At 37.9% G+C, this 27,079-nt stretch overlaps 1 pseudogene; it reads left to right on the forward strand.

Annotated features, from left to right (window-relative positions):
• The first annotated feature begins 3,630 nt into the window (after positions 1-3,630).
• On the forward strand, positions 3,631-17,493 carry LOC149264811 (eukaryotic translation initiation factor 3 subunit B pseudogene; annotated as a pseudogene).
• Positions 17,494-27,079: the final 9,586 nt, after the last annotated feature.

Raw genomic sequence — 27,079 nt, forward strand, 5'->3', positions numbered from 1 at the left:
AAATTCTTGAAGACTATTTTTATTTCTGAAAAAAATGGGGAAAAGGAAAAAAAAAAGAAAAAATAATAAAGGACCTAGGTTAAAACCTCTATGAGGCACCTCAGGCCAAATTTTGGGTTGAAAACCTCCTTGAGGTAGCCCAAGAGTGAAGAAAGGAAAATAAAAGGATGCCTTGGTGAAAATCTTCCTTGAGGTGATTTTGGTAAGAAAACACGTTGAAAAATGCCTTTGAGGTTACTTGTGTGTCTTTCAAAAGGAAAGGAAAAAGGAAAAAGGAAAAAAAGAAAAATTCCATAGCAGGGACCTCAAACCTGCTCACTAACAAAATTCTGTGATTTTTTGTAGGTTTTTAAAGGAAACAATGGACTCAAAGTTCAAGGGACAACAAGACAAGCATCACCCCATTATACCTCCATTCACTTCATATCTCTCATGCCAACTATTTCTCCATCATCCATCCTCACTTCCAGGGATCAAAAACCAATTTTTGTGCAATTTTCTAACTTCGATAGGGTTTCCTGTAGTACTATAGGATTTCCTAAAACAATACAGGAATGAAATCACAATTGGAAAATGATTATCCAAGCCTATTATAGGTTGAAATAAGGGACCATACACCTCACCAAATCTCACCCAAAACTAGCTCATGACCATACGAACCTCTGTGTCCATCAAAAAACCACTCAGAAAAATGAAAAAAATACAAAAAAAGGAGAAAAATAAAAAGAGAGTCCAAGGATCATGCCATCATTTTCCTCACTCACCTACCACTCCATCTCCTCGATTACTATCCTTCCACTCCTACATCAGCAACCATTCCTCCTCCAAGTGAAAAAAGAAAACAAAAGAAATGATGAAAAAGGAAGCTATAGGATTTCTTATAGTAGCTACAGGAAACCTTGTAACAACTTGTGTTCTCATAGCAACAATTTCTCCTTGCATTCCCCTTGAACATCGATGTAAGTAAAGAGCTCCAACACCCCTTCAGACACTATGACTCCTATCTATAGGTCAGCAATAGAAATAGAGACCAAGCACCTCCACATAACAAAAAAGAAGGAAACCACATCAACAGGAAGAAATATACAGAAAAGTGACCAAAGAAAAGCACTTACTTGAACACAAAGAAGCACATGAGAGTCAGCCTCCAACATGCATCAATCAAGTGAAGGGAGGCACATGTATGTGACCTCATCCAAATTCTTCCCTAAGTATGATATCATAAAAGTGTAATAATATGAAAGAGTTCAATTTATAAACTAATGGTGGTCGATTAACTTGGCCACCCTCAACTAGAAAACAAAAAGTGAACTCCAAGTCAGCATGCCACATTGCAATGTCACATCAAGGAGAATGAGTTGAAAAGGTGGTCGAGTTAATTTTTGTGAGAGTGGGTGATGTTTACGAGGGGAGGCTGCATGATAACTAACGGTGGGCCAACCAACCCAAAGAGAAAATCTCATACACTACTAGCCAATACAATGCTCTAAGGAATCAACCATAAATATCAAAAATTCCAAGCAATCATGCACAATTTGTTCATTTCAAGATCAGAGAAGACTGGGACCAGCTTGGAGAGCCATCGAGGAACAAAATTTGTTTCAGTGACCCTACAGGAAACAAAACTACATGAACAACTATAGGAAATGCGTGGAGCTACAGGAAGCACTCGAATTCCATAGAGAACTCTACAAGGGGATGCCTAGGGTCCACTTGTTCAGCTATTCTACTCATCCAAAGCATCACAGTGAAAGGTAGGTGACCCATATCTCCTATGCTTTGCATTGATAGCTAGCATAAGAAAAATTTGAGTTTTTTAAGTAATTACAATGGGCTTGGGAGTTTTAAGAGCATTTTGTGAAGTTTAAAAGTTGTGTGGATATAGAAAGAAATGGAAGCCATCCACAAACATTATAAACTCTCAGTCACCATAAAAATTAAGGCTAGCCTACCAAACACCCTATAGTTAGCGAACTAGAGAAGAGACATGATAGAGGGGGTTTAACATAAGGGAGCCCACAGAGACATCTAGGATACACCTCCACCGCCCTGTGGTGGAAATATTTAGAAGGCATAATTGGTTGGGATTATTTGAGTTTCTCAAAGGATATGATGATGATGTAGCTCAATAATTTTCCATGGCACTCAGCCCTCAGGCTAGAACTAGTGCTACTATTATGGTAAGAGGACTGTTAGTTACAATTACTCCTAAGGTAATTAGAAGAATCACTACACTTCCTCAAGGGATTACATGGAGAAAAGAGGATAAGGATGCAAGAACTTTTTCTAAGAAAAAATTATTCTGAAGGGATGAAGAGCCAATTGATGAAAAGAATGGTATAACAAGGGAAAGCCTTCCCTATCCTTGGAATGAGGTGAGCTATCGTATTCTCAAATATATCTATTGTGAGGGGAGGCTGAGTATAATCTATGGATACCAATTTGGACTCCTCCATGAGTTGATATTTGAAGAGGAGATACCCATTGACATAAGACTTAGTGTACCCTAATTCTTGTTGCAATCAATAATAGAAATGAGCCTAAAGGTACAAGAGAAAAAACATCAACAATTGACACACCATGGACTTATTAAACTAATACTATAGGATTCCTTCAGCCAACTAAGAATCCCTATTCAATGGTCCACATTTAGAGACATGAACAAAGACGCTGTGATTGAAATACAATCCCTTGAATATGATAGGGGCAATACCTCTAGTGGCAAAGAAGAGGCAGAAGAAGATGAAGAAGAACCTAAAGAGGAAGAAGAAGAAATTGAAGAGGAAGAAGAAGAACCAAAGGTGGAAGAGGAGGCAGAAACAAAGAAAATAGAGAAATGAGAAGGAAAATAAGAAGGAGAAGAGGAGAAAAGTGAAGAGAAACAATATAAGGAAGAAGAAATCCCTAAGGAACATACCAAGGAAAGGGAGGAATCTCCAAGGTTGTTTCCTGAACCCATAAAGAGGGAGGCAGTTTCTGCCTTGAATTCCCGGAGCACACCTATCAACTCAAAAGGGAAAAGACAGAGGAAAAATCCCCTCTATTTCAAGATAGGTAGGAGCATTAGGATCAAACAAGGGAAACCACAAACACCCACCAAGACTCCAATCATAATTGATGACTCACCAAAAGAGAATGAAAACCTAGTTTCCCTCAAAATAAAAGGTGAAGAGGGCACATTAGAAAAAAGCTTCACTAAAGTCTCCTATCTCTTATGCTAGGAGGCCTGTCACTATGTCAGAATCAAAAAATCAAGAAAAGACACCTTTGACCCCATTTCAGAAAGGAAAAAGCCTTCTATAGGATCCCCAGACAATCCTACAAGAAACTATGTCAACACTACAAGAAACATAGAAAAATAAATAGGAAGGACAACAAGGACAGTGGGAAGGCATGGAAACAACAACACAAGTGCAGGAGGGGGAAAATTCTCCATAGAAATCTAAGGGAGAGTTCCAAGAGCTGTAGGAGACTAACCTACAATCTAACCTGAGCTCTTATTACAGATTCATTGAGGGAGGCAGAGTAATACCACATAAATTTTCCATCCCTCTCTGCTTTAAGATTGAGAAAGAGAGATGAAGAACACATCACTGGATTCAAATCACCAAGTCAAAGAAGGTAGAGGATATGGGCCATATAGATGAGAAACTAGTAGAGATGGGCAGAGATTTGAGTAAGATAAGAGACAGGGAACGAATTATGAGATATCAACTAGAGGTAGAAAACACATGGATAAGGAGGAAGTTACATGAGAAAGAGAGCCAATTGAACACCATGGAAAACCTCTCCATGGAGGCACTCCAGTGTAAGGTTCCACCAAAATCATACGCCTTGTACCCCAAGAATCAATGGCTAGAATTTTAGATCTAGAAACTAGCACAACATGGAACTATGCCTTTCTTTGACTATAAGTAGTTCATTGAACTACGTGACAAGAGAACCCTAGAGTATAAGGCCAAGATATCTGAATTATACTTGCAGAACTTGGCCTTAACAGAATTGAATGTGTGGGACCCCAATGCAATGTTAGGGGACTTACAACTAATCGCCCTTGCATCATGGATGAGTCATGAGGACGCCAGGGCTAAGGAGGTGAAGAGAGTGTTGGAACGATAAGAAAGGGGGCCCCTTTACAGTCGAGGAGAGCCATAAATTCAATGGCTTTCAGTAGCACCCAAAACATCATCTCCAATGATCCCCAACTTGCACCAAGATACCTAGCTACACAAGAACAAGCAGTCACACATTTTGAGAACACCTTGATTTTGTTGGGGAATGAAAGCTTGGAAGCATGCTAAAGGAGATGGAGCACCCAACCATACAGCCTAAGGATCAGAGAGTATCATTCCTCTGAGAGGATGATATATGAACTAGAAAGGACCCCACTTTATAAGAATGCACTGCAGAGACTCAAAATCGATTGGATTGGTTTGAAACTCAGTCCACCCTTACTATTGGGTATGCTAGAAGTTATAAAGGAGGAAGAGAAAGAAAAAAGGGGGAGGAAATAGAGAAACATGTAGGGTTTTATCCACAAGAGGAAACTCCATCAACAAAGGCTTGGGATATCAGAGAGGCCACAAGAGCTATGAAAGAAATGGATATAGACTAAGTTGCTTAGAGAATGTGAAACACTTTCAGTAGGGGGGTGATGATGAGGCTCATCAATAAGTAAATTATATCAGCCTTAATGCCACTCTCCAGTTTATTAAAATCAATTTTTCTAACATTTATATACAAAATTTATTATATTTTTCTTAGTGAGAAGGGTAAAGGTGAGATGTTATGTCATGTGGCCTAATGGGCAGTAATTGGAGGTTTTGGAGCAGTTTTGCGCTAATTTAAGTGTAGGAACTCGAAGTGGAGAAGCAAGAGGGATTTTAGGAGATTGGGTCTCCCTCCTTAACTCCTAAATCACTCAAAGAGTCCTCCACCATATCTCATCATCTTGGAGTTACAAGTAGCCAATCCCATCGAGTTCATTAGTATCCAAGCCAGTGATAATTGAAGACAAGTAATTCTCGAGTTTGGAAGCCAAGCCTCCCTAATTTTAAGGAAGTTATTGGTAGCTTCAGTTGTATAATAAGAAGTCCTAGGGCCTCATTAGGATTCGACTTTTTATTGTAGCTAAGAGGAAATTTTGAGCTAAGATATTATGGATGTTATTCTCATGTTTTTTTCTGAAATTTTGGTGATAATTAAAAGGGTTTCTTTGATCCAGCACTGAGTTGACTCAGAGGGATGAAGCTCTTGGGTTAGGACCCAACCCTAGCAGCAGAGGTTCCTACTTTTCTACATGTATTCTTAGATTAGAATCATAGATTAGCTGCTGAAGTTATCTCTTCTTTCTTTAATTTACAAGTCATTGAATGATTGGTTAATTTTTCTTCCATTAGTTGGAGAGGTAGATCAATGTTATAGTAGTGAAAGAAAATACTTCAAAAAATTTTGTGACAGTGGCTTGATCCTCATCTCCCTCATGGGATCATGTTTTGAGGGCCCCACTCTCACAGCCCCAAAAACAGATTTATCTTTTGGTTATTACATAGCTTAGGATTTCGTGTCGAGTAGATCATCGTTGATGATTTCATAGATGCACCTACAATTTTCATTTTGTTTTCTTGAGTTTTCTATTGATTAGAAAGCATTCCATTCCATATATTTAATCAATTAACCATCAATAAATTAGTTTCTAAAATTCAAATCTCTTTTCCACATTTACATAAAGTTGTACATAAATGAAGAAATGAATATGTGTTGTTGCAAGAGTTTATGATCTATAGGGAGGAACTAATTCCACAAGCCTCATCGAAGTCTTCTCCATCTCAAGCCAAATCCTACCAATCACTAATTCAGGTTTTTGTTTTGTAGCTACTGTGGACAACCATCTTGAGAAAATCCAACCATCCTGAAGAGTTGGGTTGATCCTTGGGCAGTGTGCACCTTCCCCATACCTTATTCCACCATAATACACCTTCCCAACACTTCCTTTCACCTTCCCTCCTTCCTATAAATTTCAACTAACTTTCCTGTAGTAAAATAGGACATCTTGTAGTAACTACACGAAATCCTATAGTAACTACATAAAACCCTGTAGCAACCTATTTTAGACTGTTTTGGGGTAGAAATGATGATCAGATCCTAGGGTTGGCCTTCAACTTGACCTCCATAACCTACAATTCCATTTTGGACCATTTTTCCCATACCTTCCTCCCCTTCAAAAGATCAATTTGTTTAGCTTAACATTTACATTTATAAATTGAAAACCAAAAGACTCCTTTCTAGAATATTTAGCTAGTGCATGCATACATCAGTCCTAGCAATGTTAGGATCATTTCCATGCCTACTTAGTCGATATAGCTAGATGATAGAATGCAAGGTTAAATTATGTCTTTTCTGCAAGTAATGCATGTTAATTCTTAGCTAGGTAATTTCATGTCATTTCCTAGAACCTTCTATTCAACACTTTCATTTCCTTAAAATAGGCAAGAATTTACTTTCTAAATTAGCTATAGATTTACATTCATTGTCATTAGTTAACCTCCCTCTAGTCAATAGAAGACAGGTTTGAGAAAACCTAGTGGTGTATCCCTCCAGTTGAGAAGTGACAAGAGTAGACTATTTCGTATGTTGTGCATATAGCACTGTCACCTCCAAGTTTGTATGAACCCCGTGTTGATAAAGTAAAGTTGGTCACCCTAGGAGTTGCAACATCCTTGCTGCAATATTGGGTCTCATGATAATAGTGCACTTCTAGAAATGAAGGCCTAATAGTCTTGGAAGAATGTGCCCAAAAATGCCTAGGTCTCCTCTTGAGCATACCTCTTTGACACAAATAATTTCACCCTTCTTGAGTGCGTGAGCACACCACAAACCCATGAAAATTCATCACTTCGTGCATCAATAATTGGCCTTGCACCCTCCTAGGTCCTCTTGAGTGCATGAGGGCACAAAGAAGGCTCAAATCCTAACTCCTTCACCCTACTTGGCCTCCTTGAGTGCATGAGCACACCTCGAAGCCACGAAAGATTCCCTTCATGCTTCAATAGTGCACCCTGTGCCCTTAGTCTCTCTCCCTCTCTTGCATGACTACAGTAGTGCACCTTGAAGCCTTCAATTACTTGACTTTCTCTCATAGTGTTGGGTGTGTGTTATATTCTTTCCACGGATTGTACATTACGTTGAGTTCAGCGAAAGGGTCATAGGAGGGATGACAACCCCCCTTGCTGGGTTGTTTACAGGGGGGCGGTAACCCCCCTATATGGGGTCTCGGGTAGCACCTCGAGATTTTTTTTTTTATGCTTTCCTAAAGATGCGGGGTAGACCCAAATATGGTGGGCAGACCTACCCATGCTTTTGTGCATGTTCTTTGTACACGGTTTTGAGCATGATGGTTTTATTCCCATGGTATTTTGTAGATTAGGTCAAGGGAATTATGGTTATGCACTAATCTAGGGTTATGGATTGGGGTTTATGAATGATTCAACATGTATATATATGTATTACAAGATTGAAAGGAATATTTTGAAAAAACAATATGGTAGTCCTAGTCATTGGATCTAGGGGAAAATTTATTTGTATATTTGTTTTATGTTTTATGTTCTCACCATTATTTATTTTCTTTTTTAAGAATTTGTTTCTAGGTAGTTTCTGTACAGGGTTAAAAAATACACATAGTGCACCCTCTCTTATCCTGATGAAATTTGGTCCCCAAGTGCAACTTCTATATTGTTTTTTACAACCACATGCTATTAACATCTCTTGATCACTCTTTGAACACAACTTGAGTAGTTACTTATTATAATAGATAGAGGATTTCAGATTTCTTTATGGTAATATTTGTTGCTATGAGTGTGATCCCGCGTACAATAGTTCCAACTACTAGTCCTATTACACTTTCATCATCAGTTGTAACGATGCCTCATACTACCTGCCAAGTAGCATCAAAAGAAGTCTCAAAGGCCACTACAGATGAAGTAGTGGAGGTTGTAAATCTGCCCTCTTCGATACTCACTGATACACAATGCTTCAAAGATAAATTTGTCGACATCACGTAGAAGTAAATCAAAGATGTTTTGATGGAAAAGGATTTCCTTCAAGGCTTGGAAGATAGTGAAGTTTACATTAAAATAAAGCAGTCCAAAATTGACAGGATTGCATGCAAGTTTCTAGTCATTCCTCATGGAGAGGCAATTGAGTGGATCTTATCTTACATGGACAATTCAGACCTGATGCTCCATAGTGAAAGAAGTGGTGAGATTTCCACCTATTATGGAGATGACATGCATACATATTATAAAAAGCTAAATCCTATAGAATATTTTAATAACAAATTCTACACTAGATGGACAAATATTGGTACAAGTGATATCATCAAGTCTTGGTGTCACAAGCCTGCCAAATTTCAAAACCATTGGAGAGCAGTTTATCTAATTAAGATATGGAGAGATGGATATTGATATCATATTTCTGTGTGTTGGAGACCACATGAGTGAAAGAATGCAATTTTTTTATGAAAGGTGAATATTTCTCCTTAATTTGGTTGTTAAGCATGGTAAGATTCTCAATTGGGTAGACATCCTTTCTTTTGAGTTGTAGCGATAGGTTGGACATGCCAAAGAGGCTCTAAGAGAAAATAAGGCACCAAAGTTTTACATGTCAGCATACCTTCTAGATGGGATTTGTGCGTAGTATGAGTTTCAAGGGATGTATTGGAACTGAACCCCGCAGAACAAGTTCCCAATCTACTAAAATTGTATGGTGTTGTTAGAATCTAGTTTTAGAGGAGCATATGATAGGCTAGAAAATCATTTATTCGCAGTCATATTTTACACAATCTTTGAGCCTAATCCTCCTTGCATGATCGTCCATATGGAGGCATTGCACGATATCGTAGATTGGTTTGCTGCATCAGATGTCACATACATTAGATGTTTTTGGTGCCAAACTTCTCCCCATCTTATGCAGTGATACATGACTAACAAGGTGGTCCTACAAGAGGTTTCCTATCATTTGAAAAATTGATTGTCAGGACATTTGCATAGGATAAAGCAGGCTCCTTGGCCCACTTTTCCTTTGAGGATCAGGATGTATGAACTAAAAATCCTTAAGGCAGCCGATGCTGAAATTGAAGAATTAAAGTGCTTGAGCTTTGGAGTCAGAATCTTTCATTGATATGATCCACAGAAAGTGTACCGAGCACATTACAACATGATAGGTTATACTTGGGCATATGTACCAATCATTACTATAGAAGATGAAAAAGTGAAGAATTGGTATAACGTAAAACATGAAACACACCCAAAAATTGAAGTTGGTCCCTCTCAAGTCCCACAAACTTAGGAAATGTAGATACATGAGGCACCACAAGTAGTAGCCGTTCAAGAAAGCACCCCATCTCCTAGGAAGAGGATAAAGCATGATCAAGGAAAATAAAGTAGCAGAAAATGAAAGGTTCATCCATTGAACAAAGGAGACGTTGGGGTAAAATAGGAGAAGAGGTATATGGAGGAAAAGATGCTGCAGGAGTAAGAGGAGAAAAGATAAGAGGAGGAGTTGCTTATAAAGGAAGAAGAAGAAGAAGAGGAAAGAAGGGGATTAGAAGAAGAGAAAAAAGTCAGTTATAGGAGGAGGAATAAACACAAAGAATGGAAGAAGAATGGATGACCCAAGATATAGAAGTTGAATTGAAGGATGATATTTCCATCAAATTGATCAATGATGAGTTGGGTCCTCTAGTAGAAAATCCCTGCATAGGCTTCCATATCGAATTTGTTGAGATGGGGATCACACCTCCACCTGAGGAAAATATCATGGAGATATATAATGTTACATTCAACCAGTTAAAGAAAAGGATTATGCAAGAAAAACAAAGATTCTTCCCTAATGATCAGCCGAATCTAGTCTTTGTATCCACTGAAAAGGTGATCACAACAAATACAAAAAGAAACCCATGGGAAGTCATGGAAGCCAATGTTATTTTTTCACAAAAATAAAAGATAACTCAGAGTATATTTTAAGTGGAAATACATGATTAAGGAAAGAGTTGGATACAAAAAAGTGACATGTTGGGCATCTTACAACATAAAATCAACATTTGTTTTCCAGCAAGCATAACATAGGAGAATGGAAATAAACCATACAAGAGGAATTGGGGCCAATGGAAGACACCATGGTACATGTGTATGATGAGATAATTCTCCTACATGATGTAAAAGAACCTACGATGGGCATTCATAAGAAATCACAAGAAATATTGAAGCTCCTAAAGGTGGCAAGCAGAGTTGTTGATTAGATATAAGACTGGGATGCTAAATATCCAGAGGTTCCTCTGCAATTGGCTTGAAAGGATAATGTTTACACTAAGTTGGAAAGAGTATAAATAAGGCTTCATAGTTAGAATTACCTTCATCTCAGTAAGCAGAAAACCCATAATATGCCTACCAACAACTGGTTGTGTCATGGCTTAGAGTCCCTGGCATAGAAACACAAGATGCCTTCAGTGGGACTGAATGGAGAGAAAAGGAACAAGGAAGTTATCATGCAGGAATTAAAGCAGTATATCGAACATATCAAATAAGTAAGAGTTGGAGATTCCTAATAACACCATTCCAGAGTATGCCATCACACCAACAAAGATTCACATGAAGATGTCATGGTTGTGGAAAAATGTGCAGTCTAGCTCCAAATTTGTCTTAACTAAATAATTTGAGGTGAACATGTAGTTTAATATCGAACTACCAATATGGATCAAAGTCCTTATTACAAAATATAGAGCATGGAATTCTTACATAACGAATTAACTCCATGAAGAAGCAACTAGCCTATCTTTATGAAATTATTTTGTCTCGTTAGAAATTTTGTCTTATGTAGCCACCAACCAATATGTATTTTGTCTTTTGTAATGAGTCCAATGTAATGAACTCCAAGAGACACATGTGGAATGTGGAGAGACACACATGAATATAAAGATTCATATAAAGAATATGAAAATTCATATGGAATCCCAAGAGTATTGTAAGTTGTAAAGTCATGGGGAAACTCAAGAGTCGTTGTTATGTTTACATACACATATAAGGCATAATACATTCTTTGGGAAACACTTTTGGGGGAAATCCCAGCTGGAATGTGAGGTTCCTTCGGTCTTTTTCTCTGTCTCAAAATATGGTTGCAGGTACAAATAGGTAGGATGTGTGGCCCATGGGCTACTACAATAACAAATCCTCTCTATGTGCTCTACCTCCTATCTCTCTTGGCTATCTTTACTGATCTATGTAACAAAATTATCTCGAAAGAATGGAAATGCCTCTTCCTCCTAATGGCCTAGTTATAACACAAACTGATAGCCTATTAGTGGTTAAGTTTCACTACGTAAACTCTTAATTGATGTTACAATATAGACTCTTATAGAGTCTTTTACATAAAAAACACGTGGCTAGCCCTTTTCCATGAATTATTTGGGCTGATGCAGTATCCTCTCCAACCATGGTGGTGAAAATAGGAAGGTTAGCTTATGAGCGGCATAATGTTCACATACAGACTCTGAGTGACCCAATTCTTGCATCATTTGAAAGGTATTTGCGTGTAGAATAATGTACAAGGTGAAATACACAAATTTTTATGCCCAAAAAAATGTCATTTGATGCGTTAAAATTCTCCCCGAAGGTTTCAGACCCCATTTTGCCAAATTGGCTCCCATTGGTAAAAAATAGTCCCGTGACCTTAGTCAATATCATTAGTCTTATTTTTTCCACTTGTATTTTACACAAAGAATTGACCCTTGGACCTTAATGTCAACTTAACATCACTATAATTACAATCCTTAGATTAGATACCAATGTTGCAGCTCCCAGATTGGCAGAAACACGTTCCTACATCAACATCTTCCTGCCATGCACAAAGGTCAAAGTGAACTTCATATCTTTCATAGATGTTAAAGAGGGTATTTTCTTGCTAGTGCTAGAATATTGAATGTGTGTGTTTCCATTTGAATTATTGGAATGCTTGGAAACATTTATTTTTCATTAAACATCATCTCAAATAATGTTGAAATCTAATCTTATCTAAGGTGGGGAGGAGAAAGGGTTTAACAGGCTAGCATTAAAGGCAGAGTTAAATTTCCAGTAACTGAGAGAGGAATACAATGCATAAGCAGAAGGGAACGAGTCCATCATTGGTGAAACCTTGAGAAGGGATGAATTTTGAATGATTAGAGGATCCCATTGGTATTGCGGTTAGTTGTGAGGGTTTTATCTTGGATGAAACCTTGCTTGATGAGCATGGAAATCTCACTCATCATGATATGCCTAAGGCCTAAACTAGTATTTCTGGTGGTGAAGGGGGCATAATGAGTATTACTGATGGTGAAGGACCTACACCCATGTGGGCTTGGGAACTCAAAACCACGTGTCAATTTTCAATTCAGAGGAGGATGGAGAAAATAGATATTTTTAATTGGCTGGATTTTCCTAGTCCAACCCCACAGTGGAACACATATTGATGTCAAAAGGAGATCCATCTACCATTTCCATTTATAAACATATTCACATATATATTATTAAAAAATAATAGAAAAATTAAAAAGATTTAGAATCCCATATGTATTTAAAATTTATTGCTTTCATTATTTTACACTCTTCCATCATTCCCTTTGTAATATCCATTTTAAATTTCAAAACTATAGCTATGCATGGAAAATCACTATGATTTATAGATCTCAATTTTCTTGGCTTCCCACATGCTATTGGGATCATAGTTGTGATTGTAATCTGTGTGTGAACAATTACATTCGACCTTTAAAACTCCATTAACAAGGCGTTGTTAGGAATATCTTGAATAACTGGAGATCATTTACCCTATTACGTTAATCTATGTGTAAGTACTTAGATTATACACTAAAAATAAATTACTTAGGGGTTGTTTGAGATCTCTTAAATGCTTAAATAGATGGAGATCACTCACCAACCTGTACTAAGATAAGTTAAAAGTGCTCCGCGTCTAAAAATAATCACATATTTCTTTAGCTATACATGTATTTCCTACCCTCATATCGGATTTGATATTGAGTCCAACAATTAAAAATGGGATTAGAATGAAATATGGGGAGCATTAAGATTCCTGTGTCAGTGCCTCCCCATTGTGTCAACAATAAAAATAAAAAACAAAATAAATAAATAAATAAATCCATTTTTACAATGTTGACTTGGATTCAATACAACTTCCTTTGGGTGAAGATTTCAGCATCAAAAGTGAGGTTGAGGACGAAAAGGAAGATTCAATAGAGTTTGAGATTAGGTTCGGTAACATTGTAGTTGTAAACAATCTCCCAATTGTTCCTCTAGGGAAGCTTGAGAAACTTAAAAGTGTTTTCCGCAAGATCTTTGGGAATATTGGTATAATCAGGGAGAGGGGGATTTGTATGTTGATCCATCACGAAACCCATAAGACTCAAAGATATTGTTCAATAGAATACAATACCCCTCGGGTATCACAAACAACTAAATATTGAATAAATGGGTATAAGTTAGACATATCCCACATATTGATTATTAATATGTTTGATGATTTTTACAAATATATTAAAGTATCAAACAAATGGATTCCTCTAGAAACAAAGGCATATACACCTAGGGAAAATTTACAACAGTGGCTAATAGATGACAAAGGACGTGATCAATTTTTTATCAACGCGAACATTGACACAAAAATTTATTGGAATGATCCTAGAAATCTCAAACTATATCTTGTGTACCACCATGGATACTAGACTAAAAGTTTTGTCTAACGATCATCTCTTGGAACATACTTGGAAACAATGCACCTGTAGGGAATAACTATTTAGGGAGGTGTTACAACCTTTAAATTTCTGAAGCACTTTGCACAGCCACAAGTCAAGTTGATATATTTTTATCTTGGTGAAATATTTCTGGTTACTTACAACAACCACAAGCCAAATAATCCTTTAGATATAGAGACGGTTATCCTTAACATTTTAGAAGTGAGGACCAGTAAATTATTGATAGAGTTTAGAGGAAGTGTTGATGATTTTTCAACTCGTGGAACTAGTGATGTTATTGGTCTACCTTGGCTTGTATTGATATAGACTCGTGGTAGAGATGAAAAATACTTTTCCCACATTGGGAAAAATGGCATCAATGTTTATGAAACAGATACAATTACTAGACAAGAAGTCCCTCAACTTTGAAAATATAAAGGATTTCAGTTGGTAACCAATATATCCAATACTAACCTTGTTTGTTCCAAATGGAGGTGGTGGTAAGAAACCTACAAAAGTGAGTCTTGTAAAAATCCATGGAACAGAATAACTAAGGTAGAAAAATCTATCCGGTGTAAGTGATTGTAAAATTTATTAGCAAAGTATGGGGACTACATAGAAATCAAAGTGGATTGATATACAAAGACAAACAAAAGTACATACTTAGGTTTTGAAATTTTCTGAATAAATGAAAGAGATATCCCCATAGAGGTTCCAGAATTAGAGAATAAGAATGAAAAGATCATGTTGGAAACCTTTGAGTACTACTGGGGGGGGTGAATTAGTAGTGTGATATATATATATATATATATATATATATATATATGTATATGTATATATATATATATATATAATCAATTCAAACTTCAATTACTAAATCACGCATATGTAAGAAAAATATAATTAATCATCATAGCATGTCCACCACATAAAAATAACTCGAAACCATAAGCAACTACAAAAAATAAACATGTACATCACATCAATCACACATGAGACACAAGATTTATGGTGAAAACCCTTCTAGGAGAAAAACCACTCTTGTTGCTTATGCTCTACTTTGAATTTCTATCAGTTAAGCAATTAGTATTTTACATAGCTTTCTAACTCGCATCAGCATGGATACTCAACATCATATACATAATGCCAAATCCAATTGGCTAGGAGACTTGATACTATTGATCAAATCAGAAGACTTTGTTCTCTACATATCTATGGACCACCATCCGCTAAAATCCACCATGACCAATCGATTGTCACCCAACTCCGATTGCACTATACAACTACCTTTGGATTGAGAAATTGTTACCTTCATTGAAGCTTCGATATCCCTGCTCCTCTCTTATGAAGTCACTTCTCCTCTCCATAATGCAGACCTCCTTTCATCTATTTTCAAACTAGATTCGAAGACACTAGGATAAAAAATAATTCAACTCTGCATAGATGATCTCAGTAGTAAGACATCATCAAATCAAAATAGAAATACCACAAGAAAAAATATTCCTAAACTAGAAAATATAGTGTCCACATAAATCTGAAACAATCAGATCCTCACAACAAAATAATGTTGCATAATACAAATAACATCATAAGACACTATGACTATGTTCCAAATGCATTAATAGCTCCTATAGAAAACAAGTGTGAGAATCAGCAACATAAAAACACTACCCAAAACCATAATAAACTCTCCAATCAAGCTCTACCCCAACAACTTCAATTATGATCTACTTTGATACATGCTTCAGATCTACTCACTATTTAGTTAATAACACTCATAGACTGAAGGAACTATGCTCTACTCAAGGTCTGAAGAATCAACACTCTATGCAACCTTCTCTTCCACACAAACACACAACATAAACTCACAATCAACCAATACACAACTCCAAGATCAAGTATATAAAACATGTAGGGAAAAATTAAGCTTGGAGATAGTACCAAAGGTGCACAAATTGGACCAAATCAGTACACTAAAATCAATACTTGTGCACTAAATTCAATCACATCATGAGAGGAACTTTTTAAACCTTTTTCGACTCTTTCAAATAATTTTGGAAGTCTCTAGGAATTTCCTTGCTAATTTACTTTTGAACAACACAAGGAATGAGTAGAAAATGTCGTGAAATCCCTCAATCAATCTCGTAGCACTGAATCCATGAAATTGATGCCTATAGCCACTCCCATACGCTTGTATTCCAGAAACTAGAGCCTTTCAGTCATTCCCATAGGCTTGGATCCATGAGACTGTGGCTAAGGATGATGGAAAACATCAAGCCTTCAACTCAGAACCTCTGCCACTTGTTGGATCAGCTTTTCTAGCATATGTACTAGGCTGAAGACCTATGACATGGCCTCTGACATATATGCATGTAAACGAACATGTATCCCAAGTGTCACTACCAAGTTGACCTAGAAGGCCAACAAACAAGGTTGGATAATGTGCTAATAAGCCCTCCACTCTCTATCAAATCTATGAACAAGCTAAAACACCTCTGAACAAACCTGGAAACCTCTATAGAACCATCATGAAGCCATCACATCACTACCATAATCCATCCTCATAATAATAGACATGAAGACCTACTTGACAACTCAACTAGTGTGTCGTGAACCATCACCATCACATGTAGATCTACATGATCAACCTATAGCAACATCCTCTACCTGTAGAAACATCAAAAACAAGAATGAAATTTCCATAAATGCACATGCCAACACATGCCAACTCCTCCATGACTAGCATGCTACAATCAAGCTACATCATCATGAGGTTGACATAAGTGCATGACCTCAAGAGTTGACATAAATGCCAGCACAACCATCTCACTGTCAATACATCAATGCCAACTAATAGGGAACTAAGCCAAACATCCATCACAAATGCATATGAAAAGTATGACCATGGCCATGACCTATTGACATCAATGCCAACACTACAATTTCAATAGATCATTGCATTTGCTTGGGAGCCCAAAGGCCACAGGTTTGCTATTATCCATGGGGATGGACCCAGGCCAGATGTTAGTTTCTATTCAATGAGGAGCCCTAATAATGTGGGACGGGTTTCCAAGTTGGCTACCATTAAAGGAAAACAAGAAAATTCCTTTTATTGGTCCCTCGTTGGATAATTTATTATTCTTGTAGGGATCAAAACCTTAAATGGTCTCCTTGAATTCTACAGTTTTGATGAACTTAAGATAATTGCAACTAGTGAATATTTTATTGTAACTGATATTGAGTGGGATCCCATTGAAAGGTGTGCTGCAGAAATAATCACAATTGTTCATCAAATGGAAAATGGTTTTAATATATGGTATTTTAAGGGAAACCTATAGTACCATATTCCCAAATATCATTTCTATAAGGTATTATGGCATCCAAGGCCACCCTCTCTTCTAAGCCCAGAGAAAGAGGAGGAGATTTCTAATAATTTGAAAAAGTATAGCAAGAAGTATGAGGCTGAAGACTAGGATGTTTCATTGTTGTTGAGTGAGAAAGAAAGGGAGAAACATAAGAGATTGCAAGAGGAGTGGAGAGTATGGATTAATTAATGGAAACATCTTCATGAGGAAGAGAAGCTATATAGGCATGAACTACGTGATGGAGAGCCTAGTGATGAAGAAGAGGAATATGAAATAGAAGAAGTTGAAGTTGAAGAGTTAGTAGATGTTGCTGAAGAGATTGCTTCATTTGGTTTTAAGCAGTTGGACTGAGTGATTGTATAGCATGAATCTATTTGTGCCTCCATACAGGCATATATGATTGTGCCTTCATGTAGGGAGATAGCTTGGGCAGAAATGCAGTGGTTTTCAACTGTTTTCATTGTCACATTCATAATATCAGAGATACTCATTTGTTGAAAGTTTTGTAGTATGGGCTTTGAAATGCCCAATTTCTCAAAAGAAAAATTGGAGTTTGATAGTTTCATTTGTTATTTATCAAATGATATAATGTTTTGAGGGTAATTTTTTATCGAGTCAGATTTTTATGTAGTATAAGATAAATTGAACTAGTATTTGTTATAGAAATTATGGGATTTAATTTATGAAATTGGATGGTAATAATCAGATCACATGCATTAGATAGACAAAAGGATCCTACATCTTCTCAATCTCCAACATGATATTGGGATTTAGGAGTGTGATTATAATTTCTATGCAATAGTGGTTGGAATTATATTTGACAGTGGTCATGGCATGGAAATAAAGGAAGATATAGAGCATTTTCCAAGAATATAAGATTGATATCATGTGGAAAATAAGTACAGGAGAAATATCCTCCCCAGCTATCATGTCCAAGGGTCAAAACCCAAAAGAGGAGCATAATCATAATCATCCTTCAATGATGAATAATTTTATCATCAATTGTCTAGTTTGAAATTGATGTTAAATGCATAGTTAGTAATGAATATTTGAATATTTGTTAAGAAAATAGTTAACTAGGATTGTTTTATACAACAGTTTAATTATCTTTGTGAGACTAAGAATATGATATTAATAAAAATTCATAAGTTAGTGTTGGTTCTTGGTTATTTGTATATCTCTGTAATTTAGTTAATCAAATTGAAGTCATAGAAGCAGGGACACAAATAAGAATGTATATTTGGTCAATTAGACTCAATTTATATGAACATGAAAGAAAGACCAACTATTATGACTCCAGTGAATATAAAGAAACATAATGTGGACCAAGAATCGAGATTCCCATGGAAGAAATGATCATATCCAAATTGGATATTAGAATTTTCAGGATTAAATTTATAAATTAATATTCAAGGAAAGTCGGGTTAGTGGAAGCTCAAATATGAACATCCCGATTTAGAAACATTGACTATCATTTAATAGTTCAAGAAAATAAAACTAAAATAGTAAGGACAATAAGGGGGCACCAACAATGTTTTTCTTTGACTTTGTCAAGCCATACTATTGGGTAGTGAAAGCATTATTTTGGATTTTTCGGATTGACTATTACTAGGTCACATCTTGTCATGGTTGGTGTCAGGTAGAGAATAATGCCAACCAAGAGATTAGTAAAATGAGTTTGACTATTATTAGGTCATAGTAAAGGATGTGACCTAATTATAATGTTTAATACATGGAAATATGACACCAATAAATTTTAGTCGATTTTAGAAAAAACCTTGAGGCTGGAGGATTCATAGTACAACTTCAAAATTAAATCTCAGATATGTTTACTAATTGTACATCTTAGACTATGTCTTAATGAGATGTTATGGTTGACATAATAAAAAATTTGGGAATACCTTCAATATGGCTTCAAATATCTAATAGTCAAATATAACTTAAAGGAGATGAAGATAAGAAATATGACTGATTACTTTTATAGATTCATTAGAGCTATTGTGGAGGGTTGCTTCCAATTAGGTTTCCTTTAGTGAACAAACTGCGAATGAATTGTTTACGTGGATGGTTTGACAAACTAGTTTTTCACATATATCTGGAGCAATGGGCTAGATGAAAATGTGAGGAGAATAGTCTCTAGCTCAAACTTACTTGGTAATCAACTTTATGAAAACCTATATGGAAAACTGAAGAGATTCCATTGTGTAGTGATCGAATCTATGATCACTGAGCAATGATACCTTTCCTTTAATGCTTATTGGTGAGCATCGATATTGCAGCAATAATGCTACAACTCCTAGGGCTTCCTACTTTACTTTTATCAACCTGGTAGTTCGTAACAAACTTGGAAGCGACGGTGCTGTATGCAGAGGTACTAGCTCTTACTGCAAGCTGTCACTTGATCAGCTGGCGCAATTTCACTAGGAGTTGAAGCCAACTTCTATGAGTTCTTAGAAGAAGCCTTGACTGTGATGAAAGAAAGCTAACTCTACAGAGGCTATTCTATTTGCAGAAAGAGAAGGAAAACAAAAATGTAATACAAACCCTCGCAAACCATAATTTACCTATTAACCCTACTTTTGCAAGAAAAGAGATGAAAACTGAAGAAATGAATGCCACTAACTACAAAAAAGGTAAATTGCATTTATTCAAGCTACTCCTAAAAGTAAATGAGAAGAAAGCATCTTTTTGTGCTTTTGAGTGTTTTTATGTGAAATTATTATGCTTGTGATTTATCTGGTTGTGATTGTGTAGAGGTTTGGTGAAAAAGGAAGGTGGATTCAGCTCTTGCAGAGGTGGAGGAAGGTGTGGATAGGTCCTAAGAAGCCCCTAGTACCCTTCTAGAGACTTCCATAGCAATCAGACTTTGAAAAATCACTCACAGGAAATTCTACAGGAGGCTGCAGGGGATCTACAGGAGGATCTATAGGAGGAGGGTGAGAGCTATTTTTGGAGGTTTGAAGGTGGAAAAATGATGGGAAAGGGGAACTGAAGGCTAGATGAGGTGTTGAGGTGTCTAGAACTTGTCAAGGAAGATTAAGAATCATCGTGATGGTTGGATTTGTTCAATTGGCAAGAAAGCAGCTTTATGGAAAAAAACATAGAAATTAGGGCAGATTGGGGAAATGTTGCGAATGAGTTGGGAAATCTATGAGAAGTGAGCTGGTGCTAGATGTTCTATGGATGTATGGTTAGCTAAGGTTTCCTACAAGAGATATGCACATTTAATTATCAAAAATGACCAAAGAAAGAACTAACTATACCATGAAAACAGAACTTTGTCTAGCTTGACCTAATTTCTAACCTACGAATAGAAAATGCTGAAAAGTAACCGATGACAGAAAGGTATGCAGAGAGATCTATGGGAAAAGAATAGGAAATTATCTAAGTAACTAAATCTGAACCAATATCAACTTTCCAAATCAAGTTATCACACTAGCAGTTGCATGGAAGAGAAAAAATTGTGTTTTTGGTGGCAGAAAAAGCAACCTAATCTAACAAAGTAAAATGAATCTATGCAACATAAATTAACTCTTGAATTGAAGAAAAAGCATATAAGTACACAGTAAGAGGTGTTGGGCAGATTGGGTTGGGCCCTAACCCAAGAGCTTTAGCCCTCTGAAAGAGATCATTGCTGGCTCAAAAACTGTTCCATCTTCATTATCAAAAATAGCAGTTACATGACATAAATTGTTCTTAAACAGGAACTCGAAACTAAGCTGAACACAATGCTGCACAAAATTGCAAAAACCTACTAATAACTACCTAACCTGTTGAGGCTCTAAGCCTCCTTATTTATACAAATGGGGACCTCCAGTAGTCCTCCTAAAATCAAGGAACTCGGCTCCCTAGAACTGAAGATAAACAATAGTCCTACTTTACTTACTCGGCTGCCCCTTGGAATCATCAATGTGGACCTTTGTACTCCAAGTTTCTGATGGAGGATTCGAGGGAAGGGGTCATAAATGAAGGAGACACCCCCCTTACAAATCCTCTTCCCTAGTTTCCTTGAGTTTTGGCTGCCATTTGCTCATAAATTCCTTGACTTTGTCCAAAATTTTCCAAAAGAATTTGCATAAAACATTCATTAGACTACATGGCAAAGAGACTAACCCAGTTCACTCTATTAGCATAAATATATTCAAAAAACATGCAACAAATAAATGAGAATGGTGGATTAAGTCGAAATAAGAGGCCAAATGAGCCCATATAATTACCCATTTCTGGGGCTGATCATCACCCCCCTGCTGAATGGGTTGCTCATCCTCTGAGCAACTAATCTAACTCTTCATCTTTAATGGCTCTGACAAATTCCCTGAAATCCCAAGCCTCTGATGTGATGTCTTCCTCTTTATCATGGAAACTTACTTTCCTATCTACTTCTTCCCATTGTTTTTGTTATTCCTCCTCCTTTACTCCTTCTAACAGTCCTAGCAACAATGGAGGACTGAATTTAAGGCCAATCCAGTTTGCCTTTAAGCTTTGCATTGAGTGCTTATATAGGGGCACTCTCCTCATGGCTTTGCTCATCCTGCTTGGGGAGTGATACTCCCTGATCCTTAGGCTATGTGGCAATGTATTCCACCTTCTCATGCAGGCATGAATGCAGTCATTGTCAAACAATCTTTCCATATCCTCGAAATGAGAAATAGCCTGGGCTTGCTTGTCAAAATAGTCAATGACAACTTGAGGATTGGTTGCAAGGTGTTGGTGGGCATAGATGAGAGCCAAGGGTTCTGCTAGTTCTGCTTTAATCATCAGGGGCTCACTCAGCTCTTTTGTCATCATTTTCTGGATTTCCACTGCCCTCTTCTCTTCGTGGCTCATCTAGGAAGCCATAGCCATTAGTTGCAAATCTCCCAATGTAGCATTTGGATCCCATAAATTCATGTCAGTAAGTGCTATGTTGTGTAGGTAAAAATCTGCTAGCTTCGCTTTACCCTCAGCTGAATTGTGATCACACAAATGCATAAATTGGCCATAATCCTGAGAAGGTATTGTGCCCCTCTGGGCTAGTGTTTTAATCTGAAATTGGAGCCACTGATTTTTGAGGTACAGTGTATATGATTTGGCTGGTTTCCTGCACTATAATGCTTCCATTGCCCAGCTGGCCATGCAGGATAACTGGGCTTCCTTTTCCTGAAGCTACCTTTTCAAAATCAATACTTCATTTTCCGCCTAGGATTCTTTTTCCTGTTGTTGTTACATCAAAGTATCATTGTCCGTCTAGGGTTCCTCTTCTTGTTGTTGTCTATTTGTTGCCTCACTGTTTACTAGGGGTTCCTCTTTCTGTTGCTATCCTTTTAATATTGACAGCTCATTTCCTCCTTAAGGTTCCCTTTCTTGTAGATTCTTTTTCAAAATTTTATTTTCTTCCTATAATTGAGCTCTTTTGATGCTTTCTGTATGCTTGATCATGCTCAATTCTTTGCCCATGTCTGTCAACCTGTTCTCCATGTGCCCAATGTCTTCAACTCATTTTGATTTTTCGATCTGCATCCATGTATGGGTCTGGACTCTTTCCTTTTCCAGCTCGAAGAAAAGAGGCACTGCAAACTTTTGTGGGATGATCTTCCCACATTCCCGAAGGTTGTAGTAGGAGCCTAAGTTAGGCTGAGGTCCAGGCACTGATATTTCTTTTTCCTTATCTTCCTCCTGGGTCTGTTCTTCTGCCTTCTTTTAAAGTTTTCTAGTTTCTTTGAGCTTTGCTAATTTCTCCTGTAGAGACGTCTATGCCTCCTGTAGAACTGCTTTAGAGTCCATTAATTTGATACTTTCCTTCCAAGTAGAGGTCTTAGGACTTCCTCTCTCGTAAGTGATGGAGATTTTGGAGGGAGATTCCTCCTTTGTTATAGTAGGTGCATCCTCAATGACGATGGGTTCTTTTGAAGGTGGCTGAGGCTTCCCCATCTTGATTCTGGTGCTTTTTCTAGCTTTAAAGTACATAGATGGCTGTCTTTTTCGTTTCCCTTTCTACTTAGCTAGAGTACTAAGTGCAGCAAGAATAGTTGTTGCTTCCCTTGCTAGTGTCTCATGGGACACTTCTTGTTGTTTTTCTTCTTCTTCCTCTGCTGTTTTGCCTATGTCTGTTGTCTCTGATTTTGTTTCTGTTGTCTCCGATGTTGTTTTCTCCTCTACTTGCCGAGTTTCTGCCTTTCCTGTGGTAGTCTTTTTCTAATTTGTCTTGGGCTTCTTTTTTTCAGTTCTTGTCCTTTTCCCTTTCTTTGTTGTGGTCTTCCCTTTTTCTGCTTTTGATGCTGTTTTCTTCTTTGCTTAGGTCCAACTGTGGTTGTGTCAGATTTCTCCTCTCCTCTCTTTTTTTCCTCTTCTTCTTCTAATTGAATATTTTGTGATTCCTCATGGATTTTCTTCTCAAGTTCCTCTTTCTGCTCCTCCTCTTCACTGTCAGATGGACTAAGGTCATTCGTGAGAGTTTTTATGTCATCTTGTTTTGTCATGTTCCTGAAAATCTCCCGGGCTATAGGGATTGTGTATGTGTCTAGGGCATCCTCCACCAACAATTTAATGAGCCCATGGTGATCTAGTTGGTCTGGAACCCCTGCATTTAATTTGGTGCTACACTCTATCAAGGATTGGAGGAGAAAATATGGAAGACTGAGTTTCCTAGATGCAAGTAGGTCCACTCCATATCTTAGTTCATGTAATAATCGGAAATGATAACCATAGACTACATTGTATCTTCCTTCACATGAGATATATTTCATGATCTGGTAGCTAACGTCACCCCATGGATAAGGTATACTTGTCCTTATGATCCCATTCTTATCCTCCATTGAATATTCATTAGGATGGAAAAAGGTCTTTTTAGTAGCCTGTCCTAGTGGATTTTCTTCTTTGCTCTGGGGGAGCCCAAGTGGAAAAATTGTAATTCTGCTAATGAATTCTGGTGTAGGTTCTATGCTTAGACCCCTAAACTAGTTGTAGCATTGGTTTTTGAATGGGGTCTTAAATACAATAAATATTCATTTGTAATTTCCTCATCATACCCATGAAATTTCTCAAAGAAAGGCATCCAATTTTTCCTAGTAAAGAGGGCTACCACTTCTGGGTGTTCATGCAATTTGGTGGAATTCAGAGGCTCCTTTCTCATAAAACCCCCTGTCATGATGTTCATGTTGGAAATAATACTGAGAGGGGGGGTGAATCAGTATTATCATATTAATAAAACTTTTTCATTTCCATAATCAGATTCATATATGCTACTTCCACAACTTCTTATGATTAAGTTAATCGATCTTCAATGAGTGCATTAGAACATTATCAACCATATTATCAGTTAACAGATGTAGTAACATAAAGTAGATCATCACAGATAAGGCACACACATGAACACAATGATGTAAGGTGGAAACCCAATGCGGGAGAAAAACCACCTGCTGCAAGTCATCTCAATCTTCTTCTTAATAAGAAAATTCTTTTACAATATTTGTACTGGTGCAGCCTTATACCAGTACGGGAGCTACAACCCCCTTTGCTCTTGTACTAGCCGATCCATTTACTAGTACGCAGGCTACTACCTGCTACAATGCTCCAAAGATTTCCTTTAGCTCTTGTACTAGCTTAGATACTAGTACGTAGGCGCCGGCCTACAATCTTCTCTCCTTCAAGTACCACGTTTCATTAATTTTCATACTGGATACACTGAAGCACAAACAACCTTCTGAAACACCCAATCAACTGAAGTAACCAGATCAACAATAATAGGACCAAACCCAGAACACAACAATGATAAACAAAGATTTTAAGAGAAGGAAGCACCCTGCTCAACTGCCAGCCTGAGTCCGGACTCACCCTGTTCAACTGCTAGCCTGAGTCCCTGGACTCACCCTGCTCAACTGCTGGCCTGAGTCCCTGGACGCACCCTGCTCAACTGCTAGCCTGCGTCCCGGACGCACCCTGCTCAACTGCTAGCCTGCGTCCCTCGCACTGAGTCTATTGAACTGCCTGCGTCCCGGCGCACCTGAACCCTTCCTGCACCTGCGTCCGGCGCACCTGAAACGCTTCGCTCCTGCGTCCCGGACGCACCTGAACCCTTACTGCACCTGCGTCCCTCCGGGAAAAGATGATTTCAAGACTTTAGAAGTAACCCAGACAATCAGATCTACAGATCCGATCATGCGCCATAGAGATCACAGTCCATTAGAAGATTCGCCCTCATAGATCTGGACTAGATCTCACCAAAAGATATTCAACCAAAGATGATGCTCAATCCAAATGAACTCCTTTGCTTTATATAGGCAAGCTCCTCCCCAAAACATGGAACAATACCACGAGCCGACACCATAGAAACATAAAACTGTCGGCTAGATACCACACAAGAAACCCCCACGTGCTTTTATCTGCCTTGAAATGTGTGCATTGGGTGGACGCACCCCCTGAACGGCTGGCCTGCGTCCTTGGACGCGGGTTCTGCATGGTATACCTGCGGGGACGCACTTTCTGAACTGGCTTCCTGCGTCCTTCATAATTTTTCAATAAAATGAGAGCTGATCATCAACTTCTGCTGCTGACTTGAAGAATAGTGAACTACCACCTGAATGGGTTGCCATCAAGTACAACACTTTAGCCATAATGCCAACAATCTCCCCCTTTGGACTTGATGGCAAAGCTTACTAAGAACTTGCCATTTGATTCCTTTGAGTTGTCCTGCATCTATGTATTATGTTACATCTGATATCTCTTCTGAATGTATATAAGTGAGATGGTCTTTTATGAGGGGGGTTGCCATCAAGTACAACACATGCATCATAATGCCAACAATCTCCCCCTTTGGACTTGATGGCAACAACACCGGATCACTCTCCCCCTTTGACATCAAGGGCAAAGGGGTATGCTCCCCCTAAGAACATGCTCCCTTTGACTATAAACCAGATCTGCTGAAGTCTCTGAATGAGCTCCCCCTTTGAATATGACATGGTGCTCCAATCTGATAATGGTCTTTCTGAGAACAAGCTGAGATGTCTGCTCTGCTATATAGTGTTGTTCATGCTCAAGCTCCCCCTGACTGTAAGCAAGGTCTGCAAAAAGATGTTCTACAAGAAGAACATGACTCTATAAAATACATACATCCATCACCCATCACAATAAGGATCATCCGTCCAACCAAGTGGGAATACATTAGAAATATGAAAGCCAAATACATTACATCTTCATCCTATGCATAGTGGGGGGACATAGGTCGTTACATGACCTGAAGAGATGACGATAATAGATAGACTATTACAACATGAGTCTTGCTACGACCTTCCAAACATCTAAAGATCATGACAAACAACAGCACTATATAATCTGCTCCATAGTATCTGTCAACATCAACTCATAACCATCCAGATCTACATGAATCAAGAGCCATCAAAAGAAAGCATCAGCATCAATCAACATATGTATGAATAATCATCCCTGAAATCAGACAACCTCATCCATATATGTGCGAAGGATAATAAAGACTTCATGCAAGCATCATTAGAGAATCAACCATACATCTGATCATGTGACCAACTCATAATAGCAAGATGAATCATAAGCATTGTCATCAAGGACCATAATGCCAACAATGAATTTAGTACATATGCTCCCCCTGAACCAGTGCCATCTGTTAAATCTGATCATGCATATCAAGAAGAATCAGCCAATAAATGCTTTGAGACAGGTACGCACTTCATCTTCTGCTGCGCTGCGTCCTGTTGCTGCAGGGACGCACCCAAAAACACTATCGCGCCGCGTACTTTTACTCAGGGACGCACCCAAAATTACTATCGCGCCGCGTCCTTTTGCTTCAGGGACGCACCTGATCCTTAGTCGCTCTGCGTCCCCACGCAGATCTTCAGTTACTGAACTGCGTCCTGGACGCACCTGGACTTGGTCTGGCCTGCGTCCGCACGCAGGTCTCCTGTTACTGTACTGCGTCCTGTACTTT

Source organism: Pinus tabuliformis, chromosome 6 (genome assembly GCF_031772625.1).
Source record: "Pinus tabuliformis cultivar Carrire ecotype Pingquan chromosome 6, CPIR1, whole genome shotgun sequence".
In the NCBI taxonomy this organism is placed as follows: domain Eukaryota; kingdom Viridiplantae; phylum Streptophyta; class Pinopsida; order Pinales; family Pinaceae; genus Pinus; species Pinus tabuliformis.